Source organism: Theropithecus gelada, chromosome 10 (assembly GCF_003255815.1).
Source record: "Theropithecus gelada isolate Dixy chromosome 10, Tgel_1.0, whole genome shotgun sequence".
NCBI classification, from domain to species: Eukaryota; Metazoa; Chordata; class Mammalia; order Primates; family Cercopithecidae; genus Theropithecus; species Theropithecus gelada.
The window spans coordinates 55,487,854-55,502,582 of record NC_037678.1 but is presented as its reverse complement, the minus strand read 5'-3'; the positions used below and the strand labels follow the sequence as shown (position 1 = coordinate 55,502,582).

At 48.4% G+C, this 14,729-nt stretch overlaps 1 protein-coding gene across 2 annotated transcripts in view; it reads left to right on the top strand.

Annotated features, from left to right (window-relative positions):
- Positions 1–14,729, top strand: part of EYA2 (EYA transcriptional coactivator and phosphatase 2) — a 309,580-nt gene that overhangs the window by 274,410 nt on the left and 20,441 nt on the right. The gene's annotated exons all lie outside the window — the stretch shown is intronic.

Below are 14,729 nucleotides of genomic sequence, written 5' to 3'. Positions count from 1 at the left end.
TATGGCTAAATCCGTGAAGGTGTGACATGAAGGAGTGCTGCTCTACCCGAGTGAGTGCCATCCACTGAGAGGCCTGGCACCGTGGAAGGAGTGGGATGCTATTTGGGGTCAGAGGACCTAAGTTCCAATTCTGACCCCGATTCTTCTGAGCTCTCAGACCTTGAAGGAGGTATTTAACTTGGCCGACTTTCTACTTCTTCCTCTGAACCAAATCTCAATAATAACTGACATTTACTGAGCACTCACTACATACCAAGCACCATTCTAGTTGGCTTGTATGTTTTACTTCATTTAATCCTCTTACTATCCCCATTATACTAGTCTGCTCAGTCTGTCATAATAAAATACCACGGAGCGGGTGGCTTACACGACAGAAATTTTCTTTCTCACAGTTCTGCAGGCTGGAAGTCCATGATCCAGGTGCTGGCAAAGTTGGTTTCTGGTGAGGGCCCTCTTCTTGGCTTGCAGATGGCTGCCTTCTTGCTGCGTCTTCACCCGGCCTTTCCTCAGTGCATGTACATGGAGAGAGAGCCAGAGAGAAACAGCTGTCTGGTGTCTCCTCTAACAAGGACACCAATTCCATGGGCTTAGGACCCCACCCTGTGACCTCACTTAACCTTAATTACTTCCTTAGAGGCCCTACCTCCAAATACAGCCACATAGGGAGGTTAGATTTTCAACATATGAATTTTGGGAGGAGACACAAACATTCAGTTCATAACACCCATTTTACAAATGGGGAAAGTGAGGCAGAGAGTGGCTAAATGAACAGCCCAAGTCACATGGTTGGCAGTGGCAATATTCAGACACAGGTGGCCTGGCTCCAGAGACCCTGCCCTTATCCATGGTGCTGTGCTGCCTCTGCCAGGGACAGGGATGTACGTCTGGTTTGAGAAAAAGGATTCCCAGTAAGAATCTAGGAGCTCGTGCAGTGCCGCAGACAGTGGACTCAAAGGAAGAAAAGAAAGTGCAAGGGAGGCTGGAGTCACTGAGAAGTGTGGTGGTGGAACGCCAAGATCTGACACCAAGAGGAGGAGAAAGTCCCAGTGTTTATGGAGAAGACAAATATTTTTCATCTCCTTGGGTTTTTCTGATTTTGCTTTTGTGTATTTTGTTTTGTGCGTGTGTATGTATGTGTGTGTGTTTTGAGATGGAGTCTCGCTGTATCTCTCAGGCTGGAGTGCAGTGCTGCGATCTCAGCTCACTGCAATCTCCACCTCCCAGGTTCAAGCGATTCTCATGCCTCAGCCCCCTGAGTAGCTGGGACCACCAGCTGATAGCTCCTAAAGCCACCACACCTGGCTAATTTTTGTATTTTTAGTAGAGACAGGGTTTCACCATGCTGGCCAAGCTGGTCTCAAACTCCCGACCTCAAGTGATCCACCCACTTCAGCCTCCCAAAGTGCTGGGATTACAGGCGTGAGCCACCGCGCCTGGCCAAGATTTTTCATGTCTTTGTAAGATGAAAAATCAAATTCTTAGATTCCTCCGCTACAAGAGTGCACGGCATCTTATGCAGAGTAAAACTCACACAAACAATGACAAGCAACCACACAAACACGGCAGCATCCTTCGCTCCCCACTGAGGGGATGCATTGCCTGGAGGTGATCAAAGCAATGTGCAAGGGATCTGAATGCACTTCTAGAAAGGACGTGGCCTGCATGGACAAGGGGTGATGACCTGGTTGGAGCTGAGTCAGGGCACGTGTGGGAGTAACAAGCACAATCCCGACGGGAGCTAGTGTGTCCTGCATGCGACTGTGTGCCTGGCAGGGACTGAAGGGCTTGTCTGTACCCGTTCATTAACCCTTACAACCACAGAAGGCAGGTACTGTTACGCATCCCCATGTTAGAGATGGGGAAACTGAGGCACAGACAGGTTCACTTGCCCGACAGCTGACACATAGCAAGCTCTTCTTTTGCACCAGGTGTTGCACATGAATCATCTCACTGCATCCTCGCAGCAGCCCTGCAAAGGAGATGGTTTTTTAAATCTCCATTTTACAGATGAGGAAACTGAGGTCCAGAAAGGTCCCTTTCCCAGGGTCACAGAGCTAGTAAGAAGAATGTGGAGATCTGATCCCAGGCTAAGCTGACTTCTCTGCTAGGATGTTTATCTTTCATAGAGAATAGAATTTGAGATGAACTAGGAAGTGGAGAACATGGATCAACTGAATGGATGGAAGAAAAGAGTCTTTCAGGGGGCCAGGCATGGTGGCTCATTCCTGTAATCCCAGCACTTTGGGAGGCTGAGGTGGGCAGATCACTTGAGGTCAGAAGTTCAAGACCAGCCCAGCCAACGTGGCAAAATCCCGTCTCTACTAAAAAAAAACACACACATACACACACACAAAAATATTAGCTGGGCATGGTGGTGCATGCCTGTTGTCCCAGCTACTCAGGAGGCTAAGGCAGGAGAATTGCCTGAGCCTGGGAGACAGAGGTTGCAGTGAGCCAAGATAGCACCACTGCACTCCAGCCTGGACAACAGAGCAAGACTCCATCTCAAAAAGTAAAAAAATAAGGAAAGAGCCTTTCAGGAGAAACAAGGTGACCCTAAAGATCTTTGGCAAAAGGTATCCCTAGCCCGACGCAGGAATGGCCAGGCATTCGGGCAGGCTGGAAGGAGAGCATTTCAAGATGCAGCCAGGGCTTTAGGAAAGACCATGCCAGAGAGGCTCAGGAGTGGCTGAAATCAGGGCAGCCATGGCTGCTTGCCTGACACGTGGGCCTGGTTGCTAAACGTGTGATTTATGGTCTTTAGGAGCTATCAGGAAAATAATATGTCACTGTGTTAGCACTGAACTCTCTCCAAAGCATCCTGCCCAGCTGGTCATTAATACAATTCAGGCCATAGCCTCTTTAGCGCTCTTAAGATAAGTTAAACACTTAGATAGCACAAGAGATGTGGCCAAGGTTTCCCTCCCAGGGAGTAGACGCCTCTCTGGCTAGTCTGGAGGCAGCATTAAGCAGCCTCACTTAAAAAATATACCTGCCTCAGAGGAGAAGGAGCAGCCAGGGAGTTCATCGGGGCCCTCACAAGAGTCATTTTTCTAACACAAATTTGTCAACGATTTTCACATTCATGTCTCCAAGCAGCCAACGACAAAAAGTAATGGGATCAAACCACAGCAGGAGAGTTTGAGAAACCCCAGCCATTACCAGCTTAATCAGAACAGGTTTTGATAAGTATTTGTCACTGAGTTTACTGATCAGCAACGTGCAACAATAATACTAAGTATCGGCTGGGGATGGTGGCTCAGGCCTGTAATCCCAGCACTTCGGGAGGCTGAGGTGGGCGGATCACTTGAGGTCAGGAGTTTGGGACCAGACTGGCCAAGATGGTGAAACCTCATCTTTACTAAAAATACAAAAATTAGCCAGGCATGGTGGTGCACGCTGTAGTCCCAGCTACTCAGGAGGCTGAGGCAGAACAATCGCTTGAACCCAGGAGGCGGAGGTTGCAGTGAGCTGAGATTGCACAACTGCACTCCAGCCTGGATGACAGAGCAAGACTCCATCTCAAAAAAAAAAACAAAAATATTACTAAATATCATACCTGTGGGATGCAGAAGGGTGGCCCAGATAGGCATTTACAGTCCTAAATGACATTTGTTAGAAAAACAGTACAATTCATAAGAATAATTGGAAAGACCATTAAAATAAGGGTTTAGCAAACTTAATCAAAGGGGAAAAGAGAGAGATCAATAAACAACATCCAGAATGAAAGGGTGGACTTACTAAAATTCAGGGGAGGTCGTTTCTTTTAATTACAAGAATGCCAGGTACGCTGTTTTACCAATGAATTTGAAAATCTAGGTCAGATTGACACTTTTCAAGAAGACACAAATTACTGAAATTAGCCCAAGTGGAAATAAAAAATAAATAAAACAAACCAAAGATCATGAAAATCTGTTAAATCATTAAAGAGGAAGTGCGTTTTTGGTGCCCCCCCTCCAAAAAAGGCACCAGGTCCTGCTGGTTTTAAACAAGAATTCCAACAAACCTTCAAGGAAAGGATAAATCTCATCCAGCACAAACTACAGAGCAAAGAAAAAGATGGGATGCTCTCCCACGCATTTTATAAGACTAACATCACCCTAAAGCTGACACTGGAGTTATAGAGCATGTGACAAATGAACAAATTGCGGTCATCGCTGCTGAAGTTGGAAGGCCCCTGCAATCCCAGCAGATACCTTCATCCATGCCCCGTGACTTTTTTTTTTTTTTTTTTTTTTTTGAGACCGAGTCTTGCTCTGTCTCCCAGGTTGGAGTGCAGTGGCGCAATCTCAGCTCACTGCAAGCTCCACCTCCTGGGTTCACGCCATTCTCCTGCCTCAGCCTCCCGAGTAGCTGGGACTACAGGCGCCCACCACCACGCCCAACTCATTTTTTGTATTTTTAGTAGAGACGGGGTTTCACCTTGTTAGCCAGGATGGTCTCGATCTTCTGACTTCGTGATCCACCGCCTCGGCCTCCCAAAGTGCTGGGATTACAGGCGTGAGCCACCGCGCCCGGCCCTGTGCCCTGTGACTCTTTACAGAAGTTTTCTGCAGATCCTGTCTGAGCTGTAGTTTCCACACTGGTGAAAAGAGGGGTCTGGACTATAATTTGTATCATTTATTTGGCACCTGCCCCTTGCCTCATAACGCACCTGCAAGCAGATGGAATAGCCATATTTTATAATTTAAAAAAAAAAAAACACACTGAAGACTGACTGGATGCGGTGGCTCACACCTGTAATCCCAGCACTTTGGAAGGCCCAGGCGGGCGGATTACCTGAGGTCAGGAGTTTGAGACCAGCCTGGCTAACATGATGAAACCCCATCTCTACTAAAAATACAAAAAATTAGCCAGGTGTGGTGGCAGGCACCTGTAATGCCCGCTACTTGGGAGACTGAGGCAGGAGAATTGCTTGAACCCGGGCGACAGAAGCTGCAGTGAGCCGAGATCACCCCACTGCATTCCAGCCTGGGCGACAAGAGTGAAACTCTATCTCAAAAAAAAGAAAAAAGGAAACTGAAGACTTTGCTGTGTTACCTGAGCCCCGAAGCAATGACACCCTTGTAGCAATGAGGATACTCAGATAATAGTTTCTAATGCCATACTGCAAGAAAAAGGAACCAGAGCTCCATGGAGACATGGCTGATTCTAGGGCTGGGCCAAGAACTATATGATTATCCTGGAGCATCTTTTAGCACCATAAAGTAAGGAATTGCTCAGAAAAACCCAAAGTGATGAGTTATGCCGGAGGAACACAGGATCCGGTTGAAAGAGTTCCCAATGGCCAAATCCAGAAAAATAAAATAAAAAGAACAACGAAATAAAATAAAACCTGGAGTAATAAAATAAACAATGTTCTATCGGATCCCAATGGCCAAATCTGGAACAATAAAATAAAAAGAAGAGCAAAATAAAATAAAAGCTGGAATAATAAAATAAATAATGTAATAATCAGATTCTAACCCAAAGTGTAAAATAAGTGTGTATGAGTCTATGCTGATGTAGATAAACGATGGCATAAATAAAGAAGTGGAGAGAATAGGACAAATCTCCCATGCGGAAAAATTCCAGGTAACTTTTGTAGATACCACACCCGTAGTGTGAGCCACATCTAGTGACTTCTTTCCAAAGAGTACAACATAGACGGGGGGAATAGTAACTTCGGAGTGGAGAACCCTAATGAAGACCACCTGAGCCAGGTGATCAAGGTCAACATCAACAGTGATTAGTCATGTTGATAATATTGACCCTTGATGTGATGTGAAGAGAATGGCACTCTACGTCTGTGACCTTCCCAAAACCCAGGAACCCAGTGTAATCATGAGGAAAACATCAGAAAAATCCCAGTTGACAAACATTTTACAAAATACCTGACCAGTTCTCCTTCACGCTGTCCTCAAAAGCAAGGAAAGCCTGAGAAACTGGCACAGCTCAGAGAAGCCTAAGAAGACGGGACGACTAAGTGTCATGTGGTATCCACCTTCGGATCCTGGAACAGTGAAAGAACAGTAGTGGGAAGGCCTTAAAAATCTGAATAAGTAATTGACAGTAGTTCGCACTATCTGCTTATTAGTTTTGACAAATGCAGCATACTAAAGGAAGATGTTAACAAAAGGAGAAAGTGGTTGTGGGGTGTATGAGAACTCTCTGTACTATCTTTGCAACTTTTCTGTCAATCTAAAACTATTCCAGGCCGGCCACGGTGGCTCATGCCTGGAATCCCAGCACTTTGGGAGGCCGAGGTGGGCGGATCACTTGTGGTCAGGAGTTCGAGACCAGCCTGGCCAACATGGTGAAACCCTGTCTCTACTAAAAATACAAAAATTAGCCAGGCGTGGTGGCGCATGCCTGTAATCCCAGCTACTCGGGAGGCTGAGGCAGGAGAATCACTGACCGGGGAGGCGGAGGCTGCAGTGAGCTGCAGGAGGCCACTGTGTGGGCAGTGTGGTAAGGAGAGGGTAGGAGATGAGATCAGGGAGGCGATGAACCTGAGAGTGGGCAGACCACATGGAGCCAGGGTTCATTGTGAGGACTGTGGTTTTAGTTGGAGGGAGGTGGGATCCATTGTGGGGATTTGAGCAGGAGCGGGACGTGATCTGACTTACGGTTGAACAGGATGCCTCTGGCTGCTGGATGGAGACTAGGGCTGGGAGGATAGTGGGTAGATAAGGATAGGAGCAGGAAGAGTGAGGAGGTGACTGTAGGTGTACGCCAGGGGTCAATAAACTTCTGTAAAGGGCCAGATAGTAAATATTTTTGGCTTTGCACGTCATACTGGACCTGTCTCAGCTATTCAGTTCTTCTGCAGTAGCACAAAAGCGGTAGCAGACAGGATGTAAATGCATGAACACAGATGTGTTCTAATAAAACTTTATTTACACAAACAGGCGACAGGCCAGATTGGCCCCTGGTTATAGCTTACTAACCTCTGATCTAGGTGGGAGATGATGATGGTTTGGACCAGTGGAGGAGGTGAGAATGGTCATATTGTGGCTATATGTCAAAGGGAAAGCCAACAGGATTTGGTGATGAATGGGTGGCAGGATGTCAGAGGAGATGGGGACAACTCCAAGACACATGCAGTGCCCAGGCCAGTGTTGGGCACATAGAAGGTGATCAGTGTGTACACATCTTGAATCAGCAATTTGGTATTTCGTGCCTCTTTGCCTTGTCTTTTCCAGTGGCATGATAGCACCATGAGGGCAAGAACCAGATTTCATCCTTGAAGCCTCCCCTCTCTCTCTTTTTTTTTTTTAAGCTTAATTCACTTTATTTTTCTTGTATAAAAACCCTATGTTGTAGCCACAGCTGGAGCCTGGGTCCTCTGCAGGGACTCTGGTGGGATCTTGACAAGGTGGTCAGTGAATTCCTGACCTGAATTCCTGAATTCTAGGGAGACTTGGTGAATACAGCCTCCTTCCAGAGGTTGGGGTCAGGTAGCTGTAGGTCTTAGAGACAGCGTCAAAGGTGGCCTTGGCGAAGTTTCCCAGGGTGGCACTGCAGCCCCTGGCTGAGGCGTAGCAGTCATAGATAGCAGCCATCAGCAGCAGCTTCTTGGGCATGGGGGCCGAGACGATGCCAGTGCCCCTGGGTGCAGGGATGAAGCGCACTAGCACAGAGCCACGGCGGCCTGTCACCTTACAGGGGACGGTGTGGGGCTTGCTGATCTTGCTCCCCCAGTAGCCTCTGCGCATGGGGACAATGGAGAGCTAAGCCAGGATGATGGCCCATGGATGGCGGTGGCCACCTCTTTGGAGCACTTAACATCCAGAACAACATGCTATTGTAGTAGTCACCAATGGCAATAAATCCCTTGAACCTGGTGCGCTGGCCGGCGTGGGTCTGCTTTTGCACTGCCATGATTTTCAAAACCTCATCCTTGAGCGAGGCCTCCAGGAAAAAGTCAATGATCTCAAACTCTTTGATGGCCAGGAAGAAGAGATAGATCTCCTCCAGGAACTTGATCTTCATGTCCTTGACCAGGCGGCCCAGCCTGGGGGTGGACGTCCACTCCTTGTCCTTGGTCTTGCCTCCGCAAGCTCCTCAGCTTTGGCCCAGGCCCTGTCCACGGCTATGACCCCGGCCCCAGATGCCACTGCTGAAGCCTCCACGGAAGTCACCATGGTTCCCCATCCCAGGGTCCCCAGGGCCTCCTCTCCCATCCCCTGACACTGGATGTTTTCTCGGAGAAGAAAGAAGCTTCCCTTCTCTTGACCCATCATTGTCTGATGCGGTGCTGGGTCCATAGTAGGTGTTTTTATAGTCTTGGGATAGACAGATCTTGAGCACAGGCTCTGAAAGCAGATGGGTCCAGGTGCTGGCTCCTCTTCCCCTCGCCTGGGGCACATCTGAGTTTGCTTGGGCTGCCATTACGAAGTCCCACAGACTGGATGCCTTAAACAGGAGAAACTTACCATCCCACAGTTCATGAGATGAGAAGTCCAAGATCAAGGTTTGTTCCTTCTGAGGCCTGCGAGGGAGAATCTGTTCCTTGCCTCTCTCCTAACTCCTGGTGGTCTCAGACGTCCTCTGACTCATAGAGAACATGTCACCCAGTCTCTGTCCTCATCATCACCTGTCATTCTTCCTCTGTCTGTCTCTGCATCCAAATACCCCCTTTATAAGGACACAGACATATTGGATGAAGGCCCACTCGAAGGTCCTCATCTTAATGTGATCATCTGCAAAGACGCTATTTCCAAATAAGGTCACATTCAACATCTTGCTGGGGACACAGTTCAACCCATAACAGGCATGTTCCCACACTCCTCTCTGCCTCATTTTCTCCTAGTTACCCACTACATATATAGAAAGTGCTGGCCATAGTCCCTGGCACATTGAAAGCTTTAAATAAATACTGGTTTCTATCCCTAGTCCAATACTCGTTTCTGTCCGATGATAGAGATTTTTGTCTCTATCTCAGTGAGATATTTGTAATTATTTTTCAAAAGCAATACATACACACATTATCCTTTTTTTTTTTTTTTTTTTTTTTTTTGTGACACAGCCTCACCCTCTCACCCAGGCTGGAGTGCAGCGGTGTGATCACAACTCACTCCAGCCTTGACCTCCCCAGGCTCAGGTGATCCTCCCACCTCAGCCTCCCAAGTAGCTACAACTACAGGTACATGTCACCACACCTGGCTAATTTTTGTATTTTTGGTAGAAACAGAGTCTCACCATGTTGTCCAGGCTGGTCTCAAACTCTTGGGTTCAGGAGATCCACCCTTGGCCTCCCAAAGTGCTAGGATTACAGGCATGAGCCACCACACCTGGCCCTCATTTTTTTTTAATGAAAGTATTTCAATAAGCTAAACCCTCCTTTAACCACCAGCCCAATCCCAGTGACTTCCCATATGAAACTGTTGCTTCCAGCCAGATGTATGGGTTTCCAGATCTTTCTTTTTCTAGTTATATACTCTCCTAACTCTGTATAAAAATCTCACGTTTTAATGGGATTTTATAAATATATACATGGCATCATACTGGGTGTATCACTCTTTTTTTTTTTTATTATTTAAACAGAGTCTTCCTCTGTTACCCAGGCTGGAGTGCAGTGGTACAATCTCGGCTCACTGTAACCTCCACCTCCTGGACTCAAGCGATCCTCCTGTCTCAGCCTCCCAAGTAGCTGGGATTACAGGTGTACGCCACCATGCCCGGCTAACTTTTTGTATTTTTAATAGAGACAGGGTTTCACTGTGTTGGCCAGACTGGTCTCCAACTCCTGACCTCAAGTTATCTGCCCACCTTAGCCTCCCAAAGTGCTGGGATTCCAGATGTGAGCCACCGCGCCTGGCTGGATGTATGATTCTTTAGCCTGCGTTTTTCACACTCTAGGATGTCTTGGAACCATTTCCATGTGCCAGCATAAAACTTTACCTCCTTGGCCGGGGCAGTGGCTCACACCTGTAATCCCTGCACTTTGGGAGGCCGAGGTGGGTGGATCACCTGAGGTCGGGAGTTCAAGACCAGCCTGACCAACGTGGAGAAACCCCATCTCTACTAAAAATACAAAATTAGCTGGGTGTGGTGGTGCGCACCTGTAATCCCAGCTACTCGGGAGGCTGAAGCAGGAGAACTGCTTGAACCTGGGAGGTGGAGGTTGCAGTGAGCCGAGATTGTGCCATTGCACTCCAGCCTGGGCAACAAGAGCGAAATTCTGTCTCAAAAAAAAAAAACAAAAAAAAAAAACCCACCTCCATCTGCACTGCTGGGTAGGATTCCACTGAATGGATATACCACATTTTCTTTAGCTACGACCTCATCAAGGGAAGTTTAGGTGTTTTCCAGTTTCTCACCAGGATGATGGACATTTTTATACAAGGCTTTTTGCAGGTGTTACTCTGGGTCAGAAAGTAAAACTCCCTCGAGACAGGGATTGCACCAGGGCCCGGTCCTCAGCCCCACTGCACCTCACCTGTGTCAACGCTATGGGAACCCTTCCACCATCTCTGCCAGCAGATCCCATTCAGACCCCTACAAGATACTCACACTTTGAGCTGGAAGAGACCAGAAGCACCCTGCAGTTCGTGTGGACAAGTCTCCCCTCTGACTTACAGTCCCCCCACCCTCATACCTAGGAGAGGGATGGCAGCACTGAGGGTGGTGGGATTCTCTTCCCCGGAGGCTCCCCCATCCTCATGGCCTCTGCGCAGTCCAGCTCCCCTCTGAGCTGGCTCAAGGGGTAACTTGATCCAGGTCAGCTGGTGGAGTATGAGGTAGCGTCTAGCTGAGCGTCACGGTATTTTATTAAGACCGAAATGTGATCGCTACTGTTGTCACACTTTAGCGCCCCCAACAATCCCCTTCCAAATGAGAAAAACAGAGCCTCCCCAAATGCCTTTCCCCTGACATCAAAGACAGCGCATGGAACCCTGCCCAGGGGCCGGAGCCCGGGTGACCCCAGGAGTGGTTCCAGAGCTTAAGGGAAGGCCTGGGGGGCAGACGGGGCGTTTTTCCAATTTCAGGCAAAGCAGTGAACTGGGGGTATCTGTTCATTTTGTTTCCTCTGCGCCTGGGTCTGTAAAGTCAACGGTTGCCTTTAAAATCCCATTTTCCTTCACATGTGAGGATTGCTCGTCCTAGGCCATCCATTTATATGGTCATGGGTCAGAGGTCTCAGACTCACATGCCTACGGGGGCCAAGGATCCAGGTAATGTAAACTGAAGCAAGCCCAGTAGAGATGGTGGGAAACTGTAAATGGATGCCCTGGCTGAAGGAGGTAGCTGAAAATCTGGAGAGAGAGCAAGAACAAGAAGAGAAAGGGAAGAGGAGGCAGAGAGAAAAGAGAGAGGATATCCCCCAAGTTTACATATTGCCCTTTGCTTCAAAAAAATTTAAGCATGCGATGGGCTAAGTAGATATGTCTCCAGGCCAGTTTGCAGGCTCTTGCCTAACTGAACTTATCAACACAGTAGAGAAGCTGCCAGTCTGGCTCCCTCACCCGTCTAGAGCAGCGCTGTCCAATAGAGATTTCTGCGATGATAAAATATCTGCACCGTTCATACAGTAACCACTGGCTACATGTAGGTCTTGAGCACTTGAAATAGGACTAAAGAACTGAATCTTTAATGTTATTTAACTTTACTGAATTTCAATGTAACTGTAAATAGCTACAGGCAGCTAATTGCTACCATATTAGAAAACATGGCTCTAGATTCTTTCTTTTTTTTTTTTTTTTTTTTTTTTTGAGATGGAGTCTGGCTCTGTAGCCCAGGCTAGAGTGCAGTGGCCGGATCTCAGCTCACTGCAAGCTCCGCCTCCTGGGTTCACGCCATTCTCCGGCCTCAGCCTCCCGAGTAGCTGGGACTACAGGCGCCCGCCACCTCGCCCGGCTATTTTTTGTATTTCTTAGTAGAGACGGGGTTTCACCGTGTTAGCCAGGATGGTCTCGATCTCCTGACCTCGTGATCCACCCGTCTCGGTGTAGAGTATCATCATGCTTGACTACTGCAGAAAAGATCACTCCTTCTTGGGGAGAGTAGATAAATTATACCTGAGACCACCAAGCATTGATCAGAGTCCTGGGTAAATGGAAAGAAAGGAAATACGAAATAATGAGCAGTAAAAGCTTAGGTGTAACCAGATGTCTGCTGGCCCAAGAGTGCTCACTCAGTGTCCTTCCAGTCCCCCACTTCCCAAAGAGTTTCTCATTCAGGGTCACCCTTTAGCATCCACCGTGTTCTTGGCCATCTGCTTACTCCCATTTGCCCAGAGCTGACCCCTAGGAAGCCACCTGGGGGGACTTCCCTGCTGCCATTGGTCTCCAGGCCTAAAGAGCACACCACTGTCCAAACCCAGGGTGCTGCCCGTGGGCCACAGAGATGCAGGGTCCTATGCAGAGGTGAGAATGGCAGTCACACTTTGTCTGCCACAAAGTTGCTGTGCCTGGGCCCATGTGTGTCAAGGACTCTGGAAACAAGCCTCACCTTCCAGCACAACCCTTTCTAATCTGAAACCCATTCAAGGGGCCGAAGAGGGACCAGCAGCCACATTACCCTCTTGCCAACCCCTCTCTTAGATTCCAGGCCAGCTCCCCACGAGGCAACCCGGGCTGCCCCAGATGCCACTGACCCCTCCCTTGCCTCCCTAAACATCACCATAACAATAAGACTACCTTATGTATCTTTAAAAAATTAATGAGGAGGCCTATAATCCTAGCACTTTGGGAGGCCACAGCAGGGAGATCACTTGAGCCCGGAAGTTCAAGACCAGCCTGGGCAACATCTCTATTTTTTAAAGAAAGAAAAAAAATGAATGAGGCAGGGGTTTCCCACCATCCCCCTGCAAAGCTTATATTCTCAAAGATAAATTCAAGGCTTTTGGCCAGGCGCACCTGTAATCTTAGCACTTTGGGAGGCCAAGACTAGAGGATCTCTTGAGGCCAGGCGTTTGAGACCAGCCTGGCCAACATAGCAAAACCTCCTCTCTCCTAAATTAGCTAGGCGTGGTGGCACACACCGGTAGTCCCAGCTACTCGAGAGGCTGAGGCTTGAGAATCACCTAAACCTGGGAGGTGGTAGCAGTGAGCTGATTGTGCCACTGCACTCCAACCTGGGTGACAGAGCGAGACTCTGTCTCAAAAAAAAAAGAAAAAAAGCTTTTTGCTTGTGCAGTTGTCTAAAAAGAGATCTGTTCAAAACGTTGAAAGTACCCTTTCTTCCAGCGTCTCTACTCCCATCAAGGGTCCAGAGATGTTGCAATCAATTTTTTCTCAGTAGTCAAGCTCAAGAGTCCCACGTGCTTCTCCTCCTCCAGCAGCCTTTGTAAGGAGGCAGCTGCCTCCAGAAATCACCTTGCAACTAAAATGTGGGAAAATGTGTAAGATCTTAACACAGTGGTAGAAACTAACGTGTGCCGTGCCCACTGTGCACCCGACACTGTTCTCAGTGCTCTCATGCAGCGTCTCACTTCTCCTCACCTCATCTGGAAGTGGGTTCAGTTATCAGGTCCAGGCCTCTGGGGTTCACGAGGGTCATGCCCCTCGCTCAAGGTCACACACTGGGAAGTGGTTGGATCCAGGATCCAGGCCCAGGCGATCAGATTCCAGAGCCTGCACCCTGAACCAGTACTGCAGGGGCTGGTACCCCCGCACACTTTTTACCCCATCAACATATCATATCACTCTGCCGGCATCATGAAGTGCACTCATGATATATTTGCCCCATCAGGATATCATGAGTGCACTTCATGATGCAGGCGGAGTTGGCAGCTGTACATCGTGTAGGCTCCACTTGGGACGTGGATCCCTCATGACTCTTGGCTGCAAAGTGCCAGAAACCCAGCTGCATTCACTTCATCTGAAAAGTTGGTGTATTTGTTCCCCAGGGCTGCTGTAACAAATTTCCACCCCTTACTGGCTTCAAACAACACACCTGTGTCCTCTTACAGTTCTGGAAGTCAGGAGTCCCTATCAGTGTCACTGGCGTTCCTTCTGGAGGCTCTGAGAGGAGAATCGGCTTTTTCACTTTTTTTTTTTTTCTTTTTGAGACAGAGTCTCGCTCTGTCGCCCAGGCTGGAGTGCAGTGGTGTGATCTCAGCTCACTGCAGCCTCCTGCCTCCCAGGTTCAAGCAATTCTCATGCCTCAGCCGCCCAAGTAGCTGGGACCACAGATGTGCGCCACCATGCCCAGCTAATTTTTTGTATTTTTAGTAGAGGCAGGGTTTCTCCATGTTGGCCAGGCTGATCTCGAACTCCTGGCCTCAAACAATCCACCTGCCTCAGCCTCCCAAAGTGCTGGGATTACAGGCGTGAGCCGCCGTGCCTGGCCTCCACCCCATGGTCTTGTCCCACAGACAGAGGTGTTTCCCCAAGGAATCTGAATGGGAAACAGCATGGCATTGGAGTTTGTTGAATGGCAAGCCCGGGGGATAGTGCCTGGCACATAGTAAGTGCTCAGTAAATGATGATCACAGATCATGGCCCACAGCAGGTGTCCCTCCAGGAGCTAATACTTGAAAAGCACAGGATTCACTAAGCAGGTGAAGGCAGGAGAGCATTTCAAGCAGCGGGAACACGGAACACCTTCAACGAAGGTCCACCATATGGCCAGGGTGACCGTATGTCTGGCCATACCTGGGAAGCTGGGGATCTAGGGGAGTCCTGGTTTGCACCTATCCCCCTAGTATAATACCAGCCCCCTTTACTACAAAACTATCTCTGTTTGGATGAGTAACTGTATGGTCACTTTCCTTGCAGTCAACCTGCTCATTTATAAGGAAA